Source organism: Artemia franciscana, chromosome 11 (genome assembly GCF_032884065.1).
Source record: "Artemia franciscana chromosome 11, ASM3288406v1, whole genome shotgun sequence".
Classification (NCBI taxonomy): Eukaryota; Metazoa; Arthropoda; class Branchiopoda; order Anostraca; family Artemiidae; genus Artemia; species Artemia franciscana.
Window position 1 is genome coordinate 6,769,702 of NC_088873.1, and position 17,207 is coordinate 6,786,908.

At 35.2% G+C, this 17,207-nt stretch overlaps 2 protein-coding genes across 6 annotated transcripts in view; one reads left to right on the forward strand and one right to left on the reverse strand.

The window, feature by feature from the left end:
* The window catches only part of LOC136032738 (uncharacterized), a 161,179-nt gene that overhangs the window by 127,965 nt on the left and 16,007 nt on the right, over positions 1–17,207 (reverse strand). The gene's annotated exons all lie outside the window — the stretch shown is intronic.
* The window catches only part of LOC136032739 (calbindin-32-like), a 179,945-nt gene that overhangs the window by 4,775 nt on the left and 157,963 nt on the right, over positions 1–17,207 (forward strand). Inside the window, exon 1 of one of the 4 annotated variants that reach the window (XM_065713075.1) lies at positions 8,404–8,442. The exons of 2 other annotated variants lie outside the window; for them this stretch is intronic. The gene's annotated coding sequence lies outside the window, so the exon portion shown is untranslated. Of the gene's footprint in view, positions 1–8,403; positions 8,443–15,319; positions 15,390–17,207 lie in introns of those variants that run through there. One more of the 4 variants, XM_065713073.1, reaches the window with a different exon arrangement.

Here is a 17,207-nt window from a genome sequence, read left to right on the forward strand (position 1 = left end):
CTTTTCAGAATTTCAAAAATTAACATGGGCTCTTATGGGGAAATGGGTTTTTCTAAGCTAGAAAATCGGGGGTTTAAGATTTTCCGACGAAACTTTCCAGGAAAATTACTCGCAGGATTCCACGTCGAATGAGTCTTCGTACACCCAGATCCGATGTCGGCTGTGACCTGTAGGCGTGGCAGAAAAAAACAAAAGGAGAACATGAACATTAAGTGGCTATGCGTGGTTTCTGGAAAACAGGGAAGGAGTTATCGGATCGAGCTGAAATTTCGCGAATAAGCTCCTGGGCCCTAGGGGACCTTAACTTGTGAATTTCAGTCCGATCGGACAACGTTAAAGGGGGGCGGGGGTTGGGGGGTCGAAACTTTCGGCCAGATTTTCCCCATGAAGGAAAATTCGGAGGGAAATGAAATTCAACAGGTTTCTTAGTTGGAGCTCGGGCTACGAAATGCATCCCTCCCCAACCCTCTGCGACAACTGGAACCGAAGATCGCTTAACATTGTCGTGGTTCGTCTCTTTAAAGAGGCACGAGTGTGCCTCCTTGACCTATAGTGAAAGCCATTCGTCTCCAATGATATATTTTTTCCACGGAGACACTTCATGTGGAAGGGGTGGTCGTATAAACTTTGGAGAGGCCATTAGGCTTCAATCAAGCTCTATTCTAATAGCCCCGGGTATCGCGCTATTCATTTGCTCGTAATTTAGAATGGAGTTTGACTCTGTAAGATTTAATTTGTTGTGCTAAACTTTTAATATACATGATTTATTGAAATATTATTATGTTTTTTTTTATTAAATTGATCTACTTTTTGGTTTGCCGGTTTATATTATTAATAAATAACATTGGTATCAATGGGCCACGCAAAGCCAAAACAAAAATCATAGGCAGCGTAATAGCGCTGTCTAAGTAAAGGTAAAGGATAAGTCAAAGTATTACCACAAAATATTACATTGTGCTATATTCCCTACATTTAAATAGCGACCATATTTCAAATTTTGAAAGCATTCTAAAAATAAAGTTAGAATTATTAACCTGTCCACGGGGCATTGTTTTGACAAAGAATATCCGGAAAATCTGAACAATTCTTGACATCATTGCAGCAGAAACCTTAAATTAATCGAAAATTGCCAGGGATACCAATTAGAAGGGAAAATTGATTCCTAGAGTTTGAAAATTATCTTCCCCTTTATATCTTCGTTTGAAAAAACAAATTCTTAAAAAATTTCACAAAAATTTTTCTTTTGTAAATCAGGGTAGGGATGGTATACATTTCCCGAGGGGGGTTACATATCGTTTTTGTGTCTATAGTTCCGTTCACAAACAAAGTTCGGTCTCCTATTGCTGCATGGTAAAACTAAGAACAATAGAAACAGAGAAGGGTTGGCACCGCATATGCGTGCACTTAAACTTTCTAAATTGAGAGGAAAATATACACATTTTGTTTAAATATTTATTCTGTTCTCAGCAGACATTTTGTAGAGCTTGCTGATGCAGAAATAAATGCCCCACAAGTAATGCTGGCATTGTGTGAAATGCGGCTAATTTCAGTCATAATTCTTAGCACAATTGTGTCAATTCTTTTTTGAAGCTGGTTAAAAAAATATTTAGAAAAGCGAAAATAGCAAGAAGTCAGCATGGTATTATGCATAGAGGCAGTTCTACATTTTTGGGTTAGGTTGTTTTCCCAGAACGTAAGGAGTTGGACGTTATCAGCACTTATTAGGCATTTTATTGACAAATAAGAGAATCAGAGCGTTATTTAAATACTGGAAATAAAATAGCGGATCTCCTTCTACCAAATGCTATAGTTGAACAACAAACAATTTGACCTATCTAGTTATAGTACGAATATCATTATAAAAAGTACTAAGTCTTATTTCTTTTTCAATGATTTTTTCTTCAGGAGATCATATTCACTGTATATCGACCTTCTTATTCTTCAGTGATTCCATTTCTGTCCTATTTGCAGATGTAGAGGGTGTATTCATTTCCAATTTGAAAATTTTAAACCGAGAGAATCTTATCTTGAATTTATAGATTTTAGGAAGTAAAAGCACCTTAAATATCAGGGAAAAAATTGACCAATGTGGCATAACAGGAAGCATAGAATATTTTTCAATTTTGCCACTAACTAGGCTCGCATTTTTTACTTCATGATAAGGTTTCAAAGCCAGTATATTTGGAAAAATATTGCTGTGGGACATATTATGGAGTGTAATGGACCCCTATTTTTCTTGTTTTCCTTATGTTAAAGAAATATATCAGCTCAAAGTAAAGAGCAAATTTGACACTTAATGCGAACAACAGTTTTTAAGCTGCTGAAGTAAATCTGTTTTCTAAATTATTGGAGGGGCAACTGCCCCCCCCCCCCCTTGATCCCCCTCAGCGACACCACTGGTGGTCGTATAAACTTTGGAGGGGGCTCTTTCGATTGGACATTGGAACCTCTAGTGCTGTTTTTGAGAGTCAAAAGTGATTGAAGGGCGGACGGATACTAGCCCCCTTCCACTCTCACTTTTTTACCAAAATATATCGGATAAAAAGTTTTAGAATATCATTTTTTAAAAATAGTCAAAATATTGGAAAAAAAACTCTGAAGTCGACACATCCTCCCAGGGCCTAGGGGAAGGTTTTGAAAGTTATAACCCGGAGGCATTTTTGGTTTTCAAACAGTTCGTTGTAACAAACTGTAAGTGAGAAGTGACCCGGCTCAAAACTAACCAAAACTCTAAAAAACCGAATTTTGATACCAATAGATATATCAAAGGAATTAGATTTTTATGCTGATTTTAAATATACAAGTTTCATCGAGTTTAGTTCTATCCATCAAAAGTTACGAGCCTGATAAATTTTGCCTTATTTTCGAAAAAAGGGGAAAAACACCTCCTAAAATTAATAGAACCTTAATGAAAATCACACCATCAGATTCAGCCTATCAGAAAACCATACTGTAGAGGTTTAAAGCTCCTATCTACACAAATGTGGAATTTTGTGCTTTTGCCAGAAGAAAGATGACGGATGCGTGTTTATTTGTTTTTTTTTTTAGTTTTTTTCTCAGGTGTAATCATATAGACCCAAAGGTCCTAAAATTTTACGAGAGGACTCATTCGAACGGAAATTAAAAGTTCTAGTGCCCTTTTCAATTGACCAAAAACTAGATGGTAGCTAGGCCCCCTCCCACGCTCATTTTTCCCAAAGTCACCGGATCAAAACTTTGAGACAGACATTTTGTTCAACATAGTCGAAAAATCTAATAACTATGTCTTTGAGGATGAATTAATCCCCCACAGTCCCCGGGGGAAGGGCTGCAAGTTACGATTTTCATCAATTATTTACATATAGTGTATGTTATTGGGAAGTATACAGACGTTTTCAGAGGGTATTTTTTCTGGTGCGGGGCGGGAGAATGGGGTTAGTGAGATAATCTTTCCATGCGGGAATTTTGCATGGGGGAAAATAATTTCTATGAAAGGGGTGCTGGATATCCAAGAATTATTTAAAAAACAATCAGAAATTAAATTTTAAAAAACAAGTTTTTTAAACTGAAAGTAAGGTGTACCGTTAAAACTTAAAACGAACAGAAATTATTCCGTACCTGAGGGAGTTCGTCCCCTCGTCAATACCACGCTTACGCTAAAGTATTTTTAGTAATTTCGAAAGAGCTATTTGTTCTAATTAAACGGCTTTTGTGATTCAAGGGTCATTCTTAAAGAATTGGAACAAAATTCGAAGTTTAGCGCAAAGAGCGAGGTATTGAGGGGTGGGAGGGGTTGAGCCCTCTCACATTAAGTATATGAGGAAGTTCACCCCTTCTCAATACCTCGCTCACTACGCTAAAGTTCGAATTCTGTAAATTAATGGCCGATATGAGCAATAATTTGTTTGTGTTATTTTCCAGCCGATCTTAGCATTTAATTTTACCTTAAGCAGTTTCCTGACTATGATTTTTATCAAACAGTTCATGGTAACGAACTGTAAGTAAGGAGAGACCCGGCTCAATAGTGACCAAAACTCTAAAAAACGGAATTTTGTTACCAATAGATGCATCAAAAGAATTAGATTTTTATGCTGATTTTAAATATATAATTTTGATTAAGTTTAGTCCTACCCATTACAAGTTACGAACCTGAGAAAGTTCGTCCCTTCGGCTTTTTTCTGGTGGGGGGTTGGGGGAGAGAGTTACGTGGGGGGATCATTCCATGAAGGAGTTTTTCATGGGAAAGATAATTTCCTTGAAGGGGGCGCTGGATTTTCCAGCATTATTTAAAAAACAATCAAAAATTAAATAAAAAACATGTTTTTCAACTAAAAGCAAGGAGTAACATTAAAACTTAAGCCGAAGAGAAATAATTACGAATATAAGGGAGTTCGTCCCCTCACCAATGCCTTGCTCTGGACGCTAAAGTATTTTTAGTAATTCCAAAAGAGCTATTTATTCTAACTAAACGGCCTTTGTGATTCAAGGGTCACTCTTAAAGAATTGGACCAAATTTTGAACTTTATCGTAAAGAGCGAGGTATTGACGAAGGGCCAAACCCCTTTATATTACGTATGTGACGAAGTTCGCCCCCTCGTCAATACCTTGTTCTTTACGCTAAAGCTCGAATTTTGTTAAATAATGGCCGACTAAGAATAATAAACTAAGGACGTTGTACGTCTTTGGCTTGTGGTTCTTATTAAATAAAAAAAAAGTTTTTTTCCAACTGAAAGTAAGGAATAACATTAAAACTTAAAACGAACTTAAATTATTACGTATATCTTTTAAAGATCTTTTCTATCATTCGTTTCAGTCATTTGAGAATTGCTCAGCTTGTGACTTCATAAACTTCTGTGACTTCTCATAAAAATATTTTCGACCTCTTTGGCCTTTTAGTTACTTACAGCCTTACAAAATTTAGCCTTACAAATTTTTTAGCCAAGACAAACCGCTTTTTTTAGCCGCTTCGGGTAAATGTATAGATATATTGATCATGAATATTTCGCATCCTTCAGCACGGCAACAAGTATTTGAAATGAAAATTGTAATTAATATTTTATGTAATTGAAGTATTTACAAATTTTTAGCCTTACAAAATTAGTTCCGTAAATATTGCTGATTTAAGTTATGCGGGGGAATCTATCCATGGGGAAATATCTCATGGGGGAAGGGAATTTTCCCTGGAAGGGGATCTGGATTTCCTGATATTATTTAAAAAACGATCAGCAATTAAACAAAAAACATTTTTTTAAATTGAATGTCAGAAGCAACATTAAAACTTAAAACGAACAGAAAATATTATGTACATGAGATGGGCTGCCTCTCCTCAATAGCTCGCTTTTATGCTAAAGTTTCTTTCAACTTTTAAAAGTAGTTAATTAAACAACCATTGTGACTCAAAGTCATTCTCAAACAACTGGAATAAAAATCAAACTTAGGTTATTACAAGGTTATTATTAGTTTTTAAAAAAGTAAAATTAATATGCAAATTCCGTTTTAGTTAGTCATGTTCGGTGAGCCAAATTTAAACGTACACTAATTCAAAAGCATTCAGAAATTCAATAAAAAATTTTTTTAGCTGAAAGTAAGGAGCGACATAAAACGGAAATTATTCCGTATATGAAAGGGGCTGTCCCCTCCTCAACACCCCGCTCTTTGCGCTAAAATTTTTTACTTTTAAAATTTTTTATTATTTTAGGAAGTAGAGTTGTGAGAAAGAGTCAAACTTTAGCGTAAAGAGTGGGGCGTTGAGAGTGGGGCGTTCAGCCCCTTTCATATATGGAATGATTTCTGTTCGTTTTAAGTTTTAATTTCACTCCTTACTTCAGTTTAAAAAAACTTGTTTTTTTAGTTTAACTATGGAAGGGATGATTGTATAAACTTCAGAGGGTGCTCATTCGATTGGAAATCGGAAGTTCTAGTGCCTTTTATGAAAGTCAAAAGTGACTGAAGGGCACGTAGCACCCATCAAGGCCCTTTTTCCCCAAATGCTTCCGATCAAAATTTTAAGATAGCCATTTGGTTCAAAACGGTTCAAATATCAAATATTCAGTTTAATTTTATTAGTTCTTTCTAAAACTTTCTCAAGACGCGTACAGTCTTATTTTGGAATTTATTTGGGAATACAAAGTTATTTTGAAACAGGGAATTTTTGAAAAATTTTTAACTTTGCAATCAAAAACGAACAAAAATTAATTTAAAAATAACTTCCCGAAATAGAAGTTTTTCAAAGAAAAGTAAAGACCAGATTAAACTTAAGATCAGAAGAAATAAAAACCTGCAATAACTCAAACTAAAAACGACCATGAATTGCAATTAAAAAATAAATGAAACCCAAAACGAAGAGAAATTAAATTAACAATCATAGCAAATAAATACAAAATGGTACTAATATAAATGAAAAATTGAATCTTAAAACGAGGTAAAACTTAGGTAGAATATTCAAATCAAGCTTGAAACGAAGAAAAATTACTACAAACAAGAGTTTGGATAATACAACCTTCCCTGACTGTAAAAGTCAAAAACCTATTGCGTCATTGGCTCTTTATTGAAAATGAATTATATTACAATTTTTTTTCTTTTATACTTATAAAATATAAAAAAATACTTAAAATTAGATTTTGAACTGATGAACTTTCAGCAATTATTATCATTATATACCAAATTTTCAGTTTAATCTCTTAGCTCTTTCCACGACTGATCAAGAAAAATACAGTTTCACTAAAAACAAGAATTAAGATACTGCCCCCTTCCCTAGCTGTAAAAGTTTAGAGCCTACTGTGTCATTGGAACTTCGCTGTAAACAAATAATATTACAAATATTTTCTTCCCCATTTAGTACAGCATGGAAATGGAAATAAAAATTACAGTGAAATAAAATCTTGGACTGATGATCTTTCAACAATTAATATCACTATATATCAAATATTTAGTTCGATTTTATTATCTCTCTCCATGATTGTTCAAGACCCATATGGTTTTCAGGAAAGTGCCAGTGACGCAGTAGCTTTTAGACTTTTACAGTGAGGGAAGGAGGCAGTACAAAAACTCTTGTTTGTAGTGATTTTTATTCATCTCAAGTTTTATTTGCATATTCAATTAAAGTTTTACTCGTTTTAAGATTTATTTATTTATTTATATTAGTACCTGTTGTATGTTTTTTTTGCTATGATTTTTCATTTAATTTCTGTTCGTTTTGGGTTTTATTTATACTTCAAAAGTAAAATATTTTTGCTCGTTTTAAGCTTGACTTGAATATTGAATTTAAGATTGACTCTTTTTAAGATTTTTTTTTTTAACTCGTTTATGTTAGTACCCGTTGTATGTTTTTTGCTATGATTTTTTATTTAATTCCTGTTTGCTTCAGTTTTATTCATTTTTTAATAGTAATTTCTGATTTCTTTGAGTTTGAGTTATTGTAGGTAGTTATTTTTTCTAATCTTAAGTTTAGTACGGCCTTTACTTTCATTGAAAAACTTCTTTTTTGGAAAGTTGTTTTTAATTATTTTAAAAAGAGACATAATTCTTGATAATACTACTCAAAAATTTTAATTAAAACTTGACGTGAAACTTTCAAGGCAATTAAACCAAGAGGACGTAATTAGGAAAACAAGTTTTGGAAGGAAAATGGGTTGCTTGATTTGCGTGAGACAAATTCGACTTTTTCTTTGCTGAACCATTTGAAACTCTTAGGGCAATTCGGCATGGCCAGGGAAAAATCCATTGCTGAAATACAATAAAAAATAAATCTGGCTGTATTCATTTGTGAGTTTTTTTATTTAAGGAAACAAAACAGTACCTTTTTTTTATAAATGGTCTTCATGCTCATTTTCTTCATTCATGCACAAACAGGTTACAACAAAAAAGAACCCGAAGAGATTCTTATGATAAAAAGAAATTGTTGATTTAAATATGTGTATTCTATTATATTCAGATTTTCTGCAACATGGGGTCGTAGAAGACCGACCATGGATGTTTTCAATGTCTGTCAATAAAAATTTCTCTCCGCATATAGCCCAAAGTGTGGAGCATTATATAATGTAAAACCTATTGCATGACATTAATACTGATCGAACATACCTCCAGATTAAAAAAAAATCCCAAAATTTAAATTACGGTCCGAGATTTTAGTTTTAACCTCAAGAATATTATTGGAAATTTGTTTCAAGAAATTATCGGTGATTAAAAATTTTGACCAAATATTCAAATTTTGTCAAAAATTTAAATTACAATCAATTATTTCAATTCTTCCTATCCCTGACAGGAAAATGGTACTTACGTAGCTTAGTAATCCCATCAGGATGAACCTTTGTCAAGTTTTCCTAACCAAACCGTGACTGCTAACAGCACTGCACGGCGGCTTAGAGGACGAGCGCCCTTCGAGGAAGTAACAACCTAGTAAAGAATCAGCATATGCACTGGAAACTTATCAGTTAATAATTCTTCTGGGTTTGGTCTGTTTTGGTGGGATTTTTTTGGGCTGAAATGCCTTATCCCAGCTAAGTTATCAATTATGGCTTGCCCCCCCCCCCATAGTAGCATAAGAATTGTAGGCATAAATATATATATTGAGTCGGAGATAATAGGTTTGAAAGTGTCAGTGCAGGATTTTGACTCTTATCGATAGAAGTCGCCAAATATGCCAACCATGTTGTCCCCAAGGATAGACCCAGAATCGCCCAAACCCTCCATTCAAACTGGAGGTCCCAGGGATCTCTTGGTCTCCGGTTCCAAGCCAGCTTAAGCACTCCGTATAGACTTCAGGAGATGTGTTAGTCCCTGTCCTGCTCTTGATCGAGGACCGTTGTTTTTCTTGTGACCATAATGATTTCGGAGGTTTAAACAACACGAAAATTTCAACTTGGAACGTTACAACGTTTAAAAACAGCTATCATATTGACGATTTGACTGAAGAGTTCAGACGCTTCAAATTGGATTTCCTAGGAGTTTCATAAAATTCATATCCAAGGTAGAAAACATGAAATTAGGAGATATAGAATGTATTTACTCAGGTGGGAAGAATGGGGTACATAGGCAGGAAGTAGGGGGTCTTGATGAGCAAGGAAAATTTTAAGTCCTGTCTAGGCTGGGAAGGTATTATTGATAGAATGCTTATTGCTCTTTATTTGACTAAAAAGTGCAGGGTATCAGTCGTAGTAGAACCCAGAATGCCTCTTAGAACCGACTGGTAGAGAAAGTTAGTAGTGACTCAGATGAAATTTTGCTTACAGCAACAGAATCAAATAGTCCTACTCCCAGGTAGAAATATAGCATTCTTATTAGGGGATTTTACGGTCCAGGTCGGTAAAAATAGGAATAGAAGGTATCCTAGCCTATATAAATCTGGCGCAAGAAAAGAAACCGGCAATGGTGACAGACTGCTGCAACTTAGTATGTACATGAATCTAGTTATATCCACTTTGTCCTAATATGGCGTAGTGATAACTGCCCCACTAGTTATCCAATATCTAGTAATGTCGAAGTAGAATACAGTGTTGTCTTGGTAGGCTCCAAAATGAGAATTTGAGAGAATATTTCCAAGAACAGTTGAATACTACACTGGATAGTCTATATTTTGACAATGTAGAAGATAGATAGGGTAATTATAGGAAAATAGTCTGTGAAGTCGCTGATGGTGTCTTGGGATACAAAGTTAGAAACGCAGCTAGGAAAATTAGTAAAATACAGTATGTTTAATAGAGAGGAGGAGGGGCTTGTACAATAATATTTGAATGTATAAATCATAAGAAAATAAGAGAAATGCAAAGACTGGAGAAAGTATTAAAATATGAATTAAAAGGTGAGAAGGGAAAGCCATGGATAAAAATTCTGAAGATCCGGAAGATGCAGGTGCACGGCACTGTAATGACATGTTAATAAATTGAGAGGGAATAGTTAATCTGGATTTGTCTCGGTTAAATATAGAAACAGGGCCACAATTATTGATAAGAAAAGAGTAAAAGAAAAATTGAGAGTGTGGTAAACATTGATGGACTTATAGGAAGAGATATAGAAGACAATGAAATGGTATGTGAAACTTAGGATGCGAGGGAAGTCCATCATGAGTCAACCCAGAAACCATGATCATCTCTTAATGTTATGACTATTTACCTTAGTTCTTGGGTGGATAATGGACAATCTATCAACAAGTAAAAATAACACTATTTTTAAACAACCTGAAAAAGGCTTATGCCAGCTTTGCCTTTCACTCAGACTATCTGTCTTGGCTTTTTCCAATTAGCCATGGCTAGTTAGTACCAAAAACTTAAAAAGTGCCCAGGCTTCTGATCCTGATATTATGGTAAATGAGCTTTTCAAATATAGTAATTTTGAAATTAGAGACAAGTCACTGAAGATTTTGAATATGATAGCTTGAAAAAGAGGAAGAGCCTAGCGATTTTAGGAAAAATCCAAACTTTGATGTTTTGACAAATCAGGAACAAACTGTTCGAAATACAAATAGTTTTCAGCAAATAAGGAATAACGTTCAAGCCTTTTAGAGGGTTTGAGAGGGGGTAGCCCACTCTTGTGTTCAATAGCTTTCCTGTATGATGTGTTGTGTTCATTTTATGAAAAATTAAAAAAATATACTGCTTGAAACATATGTCTCCGATATTTAGGGAGACAATGCTGAACCTCAGAGATTTAGGGAGACAATAGCCCTGCTCTGAACTGTGGTAATTTCTGTTATTTTTAAGTTTCACGTGATCATTAATCTTAATTTCTGTTAACTCTAGGGTTTATTGACACATCTATAGCAGTATCTATTGTTTTTAACTTTGATCTGATCACTGATTTTAATTTCTCTTCGTTTTGGGCAACATTTATTTTATTTTATTTGTTGAGTTTTGTGCCTATTTTAGTGAGTTTAAGCATGAGACATTACCCGACTTCATTTCTGCTTCTTTTAGATTTTAACATGGCTCTTCACATTCCTTTGAAAAACTTTTTGCAAAAATTCTTATTGATTAATCTACCTGAAGGGTAAAAGTTTAGCGAATGGCTTTTTCCCTCGGAAATTCACGAAAAATTTACATTCTTGTTAAAAGCTTAATGGATTCTTAAAACCAGAGACTGAAGCTAAAAAAGAGATTTATATTGGAATTACTTTCTTAATTCTGATCTATAACTATTCATCCCTGTTGATTCTGTATAAACGCTCTTATGAATTTAAGACCCTAAAAAGCACTTTTCTTCTTCCTTAGAGGAAACAGAAAGCCTTAAATCCTTAAAAGGTATGACTAAAATTTTAGCTTCCTTTCTTCTCTTAAAGAAAGGGTCTTTTGTTTAATCATATCGTTAGGGGCCCTCTGAGAAAAAAAGTATCTTCATGAATTCTTTCTAGCCGATTGACAAATATTTGTCAATAGCTCCATGTGGAAATTAAAATGCGCTTCACTGAGCAAGTGTACGAAATACAGGTCTTTCCTGAACCTTTCGGGATTTCTTCGAAAGAAAGCATGGGTTTTCTGAGATCTTCTCAAAAGGTGATGCTGGTAAACAAACAAACGTTGACGTGAAATATACATCGTTAATTTCTTAACGTTTACTTTGGAGGATATTTTAAGGGCCTAGATATTTTCTGAGAAGATTTGAGAAGCTGTGAAAACTTTTGAGATAGTCAATGCACTCATAAGTAGCCTTAGCTCTCTTAAGGAGCTACGTTCATGAGATAGATCATACCTTACGTTTATCTGCGGACAAGAAGTGCAATTTGGTAAAAAAAAAAATGTTGGAACGAAACCCCCTTACTTCCCATGTCTTCTTAAAAGATGGACGTCAAATTCCAGAACAAGAAGTCGGGTCACAATCAAACGTGGAGAAAAACACGGACGATAAAAGGAGCTAGGCTTACAGCTGTACAAATCAGAGTCAAAAATCTATCCAAACTCTTAGAGGGGGGGGGGATATTATCTCTGCTCATCTGCCTAGCCTTAGAAGGTGGAGATAGTTTTGTCAGTTCAACCTAGCTAAACGATCTGGCTTTGATCTCGAGTGCTTCTACTCCATCGGATCTGTTTAAGATAGAGAAGGCACACAAATTAGAGGGAACAGGGGGGAAGGGTGACTGCGACCCCCCTAAACTTTGAAGAATACCTCTTTATTTTTGTTTCAGAGTTATTTTCTATTTTACCTTGCTACATTAATGGAGTGAGACTAGATAACTGGTCTTTTTTAGTTGTCACCCCTCTGTTTCGTTTTTTCCAAGCTATTAAATGGTACTTTACTTTTTTTTACTTTTTAGAAATTTACTTGTTTTTAGTACTTGTTTTTAGAAATGATCTAATAGTTGTTGCAGCGGTAGCTACAACCTTAAAAATAGTGATTTCTGTGGTTGCTACTAATTAAGAGAATTAAGATATATTGTTACCCCTGTTTTAGGTATATTTGCTCAGCGTTGTTGTGTTATTTTTTGAATCTCCATTTCAAAAAAAATTAAAAGAAAATATTTGCCCCCTTCCTATATTTTTGTGATTGGACGCCACTGAGGAAGGGCAGCTATTTTTGTCATCCCAGCCTTTAAAACTACTTGTTGGAATAGAAGTAAATTTTGTCGATACTAGAAGCATAGTTTTTTTTTTGCTTTAGGGAGGGGGGTTGGATTTTGGGTTTCCTTTATTGTTCAGCATTTATTGCTATGAGTAATTATCATATTAACTATTTGATCTTGCTCATAATTAGGGTGTGTTTGGTTAATACCAGTAAGCTGATCTTTTTATACAATTTTCACAAACAGACGACTTAGTAAAGTACTGTAGGCCTACTCTGTAATGGTCACAGTACAGATATTTAAATATCTGTATTGTGGTGACGGTGATCTAGCTAATTTTCGTTTAGTCCTCCTTGTTGTATCCACTTTTAATCATGATGTTGAACCACGAGGGTCTTAACTGATAATTATCTTAAAAAAATGGTTTGCGTAATCTAGATATAAATTTAAAAATTTAGACAGAAACTATAGATTATCCAAAAGAAATACCTCAGAAATCTTGACTTCTAAGAAACTTTCAGAAATATTTCTCTTTTGTTCTTACAGAATTATAATATTGTGCTTGAAGGGAAACACGGTATCAATATCACAGGGAACGAATGGTTTTGACAATTTAAGAATTATCCTCCTAGATATCCTCGTTTCTTGTCTTTCATTTCTAGACAAGCTTCTAATTACGCCTTGGTTTAAAAATTCAAAAGAAGATAGTGAAGCATTAAAATCTTAGGAAGGGGTAAAGATTTAACAAACCTGTCATTGACATAGAAACATGGTAATTATTTTGTGTCTTAAGGCTCTTTAAAAAAAAGCTAAACTGTATTTTCAATTTAGTTTTAGATGCCATCTAGCCCAAAATACAAGGGAACACAAATTCATCGATTTTTGGATATTTTCCTAATTTACAATTTTCTAAATGAAAGAACTATTCCCTTAAATATTTTTAAAACATCAGAACATTACTCAAAACACCATGATCAGGATACCACTCACATCACGTTTCCGGTGTGAGCTGTGATTTGTTTTAAATAACGACGAAGACCACACTGCCTTTCCATCACAAACACTTACAAGAGCTAAGAGCTCATATCGCACTTGTGACGAGGCAAGAAGAGCTAAGAGCCAAGAGATCATATGGTATGAGCTCTAGCAAAATTCTGTGAATCAATAGATTTATTTAAAAGGAAAATTAGAGGCTTAATGCCGGTTAGGATTTAAAATAAGAGCTCTGAGTCACGATGTCCTTCTAAATATCAAAATTCATTAAGATCACATCACTCACTCGTATGTTATAAATACCTAATTTTTACTAATTTTTCCTCTCCCTTTAGCCCCCCAGATGGTCGAATCTGGGAAAACGACTTTATCAAGTCAAATTGTGCAGCTCCCTGACACGCTTACCAATTTTCATCGTCCTAGTACATCCAGAAGCACCAAACTCGCCAAATCACTGTACCCCTCCCCCCAACTCCCCCAAAGAGAGCGAATCCAGTTAGGTTCCGTCAATCACGTATCAAGGACATTTGCTTATTATATCCACCAAGCTTCATCCCGATTCCTCCACTCCAAGTATTTTCCAAGATTTCCCCCTCCAGCTCCCCCAATGTTAAAAGATCTGGATGGGATTTGAAATAAGAGTTCTGAGAATTCCTTCTAAATATCAAATTTCATTAAGATCCGATCACCTATTCGTAAGATAAAAATACCCCATTTTCACGTTTTCCAAGAATTTCGGTTTCCCCCTCCAACTCCCCCCAATGTCACAGGATCTATTCGGAATTTAAAATTAGAGCTTTGAAGCGCAAGATCCTTCTAAATATCAAATTTCATTAAGATCTGGTAAGCCTTTCGTAAGTTACAAGTACCTCAATTTTTCAAAGTAACCCCCCCCCCAACTCCACCAAAGAGAGTAGATCCGGTCCGGTTATGTCAGTCACGTGTCTTCGACAGTTTTTATTCTTTCCATCCAGTTTCATCCTGATCTCACCGCTTTAAGTATTGTCTAAGATTTTCGGTTCCCCCCAACTACGCCCCCCCCCCCAATTACGCTGGATCCGGTTGAGATTTAAAATAAGAGATCTGAGACACGAAGTCCTTCTAAATATGAAGTTTCATGAAGATCCGATCACTCCTTCGTAAGTTAAAAAATACATCATTTTTTTCTAACTTTTCAGAATCAACTCCCCCATCCCCAATAGAGCGGATCTGTTCCAAACGTATCTAAGACTTCTGCTTATTTTTCCCACCAAGTTTCATCCCGAACCCTCCAATCTAAGCGTGTTCCATGATTTTAATAAAAATCATGCAGAAGTCTTCCCCCACCCCAAACTCCCCCCAATGTCACCAGATCCGGTTGGAAAATAAGAATCCGGACAGATAACAGATCCGGTTGTTAAAATAAGAGCTTTGAGAGACGATATCCTTCTAAATATCAAATTTCATTGAGATCCGATTACCCGTTCGTAAGTTAATAATACCTCATTTTCTCTATTTTTTCAAAATTTGCCCCCCCCCCCCAACTACCCCAAAGAGAGCAGATCCGTTCCGGTTATGTCAATCATGTATCTAGGACTTGTGCTTATTTTTCCCACCAAGTTTCATCCCGATCCCTCCACTCTAAGTGTTTTCCAAGTTTTAGGTTCCCCCCTCCCAACTCCTCCCAATGTCATCAAATAAATTGTGATGAAACGAGGCAATTCAATGAAAGGAAAGAAAATGATTTAAAAACACTTTTTATTGCCAGCCTAGCTTTTTTCGTTGCTGATCTCATGAAACGTGTTTTTAAAAAAAATTCTTTCATTTCAATGAATTGTCTCGTTTCATCACAATTTATTTATCAGTCCTGGTTGAACTTCGCTGAGATAAGGATGCTGGGACTGTTTTGAAAAACTGTTCATTTTAGTTTTATTAATTTTATCCTCTTGTAAGTTGTTTTTTCTTATTTGTATTGCTGAGGACGGCCCTTGGACATAGGGCCGAAATATTCATTATAATTTGTTTCCCACTGTCTTGAGAAATTCCCTATTGTTCTTCTTGTTTTTAGTGTTTGTAATTTGTTTTAGGGAAGACTCAAATTTCGAAGGGGGTAGGATAAAGTCAATAGCATAAAAGGGGAACTCTTTTAAAATCTGTAGCAAATTCATGAGTAAGTCGAGCTTTCATGTGGCTTTTTTTAAAGTCCACTCAAAATAAGAAAATAAAACTAAAACCCAATCCCACACAAAAACCAACCAAAAACAGTAATCCCGTTAAAATATAATAGATTTTTTCTACAGATCTATCAAAAATTTAGTTTCGGACTGAAGGATGGCTTAGAAAAGTTTTCTCTGTCAATTCCTTCATATGACAAGTCCTGAGATTACTGCCGTTTAATTTTAATAAATTGGGTACAAAAGTCTCGTGTTAAATTTAGTAAATCAGTGCCAATTTAATCAGATCTGAGCGTAACAGCGCCCTTAAGAACCAGAGACAATTTGCTAACCTTCCTCTGAATATTCATTGATTTCATTTACGAAGCTCAAAAGTTAGAAAGCGAACTTGTGTAAGATATTTTAAAGCCTTATGCATGGGGTCCCAAGGAAAAGGGATTGTCGTTGAAGTTTCCTTAGCATAGATATTGTGTTTCTTCACTATTACGACGACATTTTAATCTTCAAAAACAATACCAAGAAAACGTAGGACAGCGAGAAACACGAGGTAATTTACAGCCAGTAAAAAAAACCTCTTTTCCTGTTTCCTATGTGTATAAAGAATAAAATAGTAGATAGAAGCTCACGAAGTGTAATTAAAAGACAAACGTAAAATAAGGAATACAAAACTAAAAAGAAAATTCATCTTCTTTGATAAATCAAAAAGTTCGGCGCAGGGAACTTTGAGTGAGGAGTGACTCGGCCAAATAGCAATCGAAAATCTGAACAACAAAATTTTGATGATAAGTGAAACATGGAAAGAATAGGCATTTTATACTAAATCTGAATGTATAAAATTCATTAAGTTTAATTTTACCCATCAAAAGCTATGAGCCTGAGAATATTCGTCTAGTTATAGAAAAGAGGGAGGGGGAGAAACACCCAAAAGAAATCAAGCAATTTTAATGAAAATCAGAGAATCAACTTCCGCATGTCACAGAACCATCCTGAGAAGGTTTGCATTTTTTTTTTTGCTAGAAGAAATATCACTGAGGGTGATCGTATCGAAACAATGGTCCTAGAAGATCGGGGAGGAGCTCATTCAAACGGAAGTTAAGAGCTCTAGTGTGTTTTACAAGCAACCAAATAGATCAGAGGGCAACAAGTCCGCCTCCCAAACCTCCTTTTCCCCCAAAGACATCCCATCAAAACTGTGACCCATCAAAACATAGCCAATTGACTCGGGATAATCGAAAGGTACAATATTTATGCGTTTGGATATGACACGACACCCATAGTCCATGGGGAAAGATCTGTAAGCTACGAAATTTGCCGATTGTTCACATATAGTATTTTTTATTGGTAAATACACTGAAATTTTATTTGCAGAAATTTTCTTTGAGAGGGAGAGGGGTTTACATTCGGAGAATTGTTTGTGAGAAGGCAAGTTCCGCGAGGAAATTTCCAGGGGAAATTTTACACGGGGGAGGGAAGGTGTTTTTCTGGTGGCATTTGAAAAATAGTCAGAAATCAGCGGCAACGATGCAAGGTTGTCTATAATAAACAACTTTCAGGGTTCAATGTATTATTATTTACTATACTTTCCCAGAGGC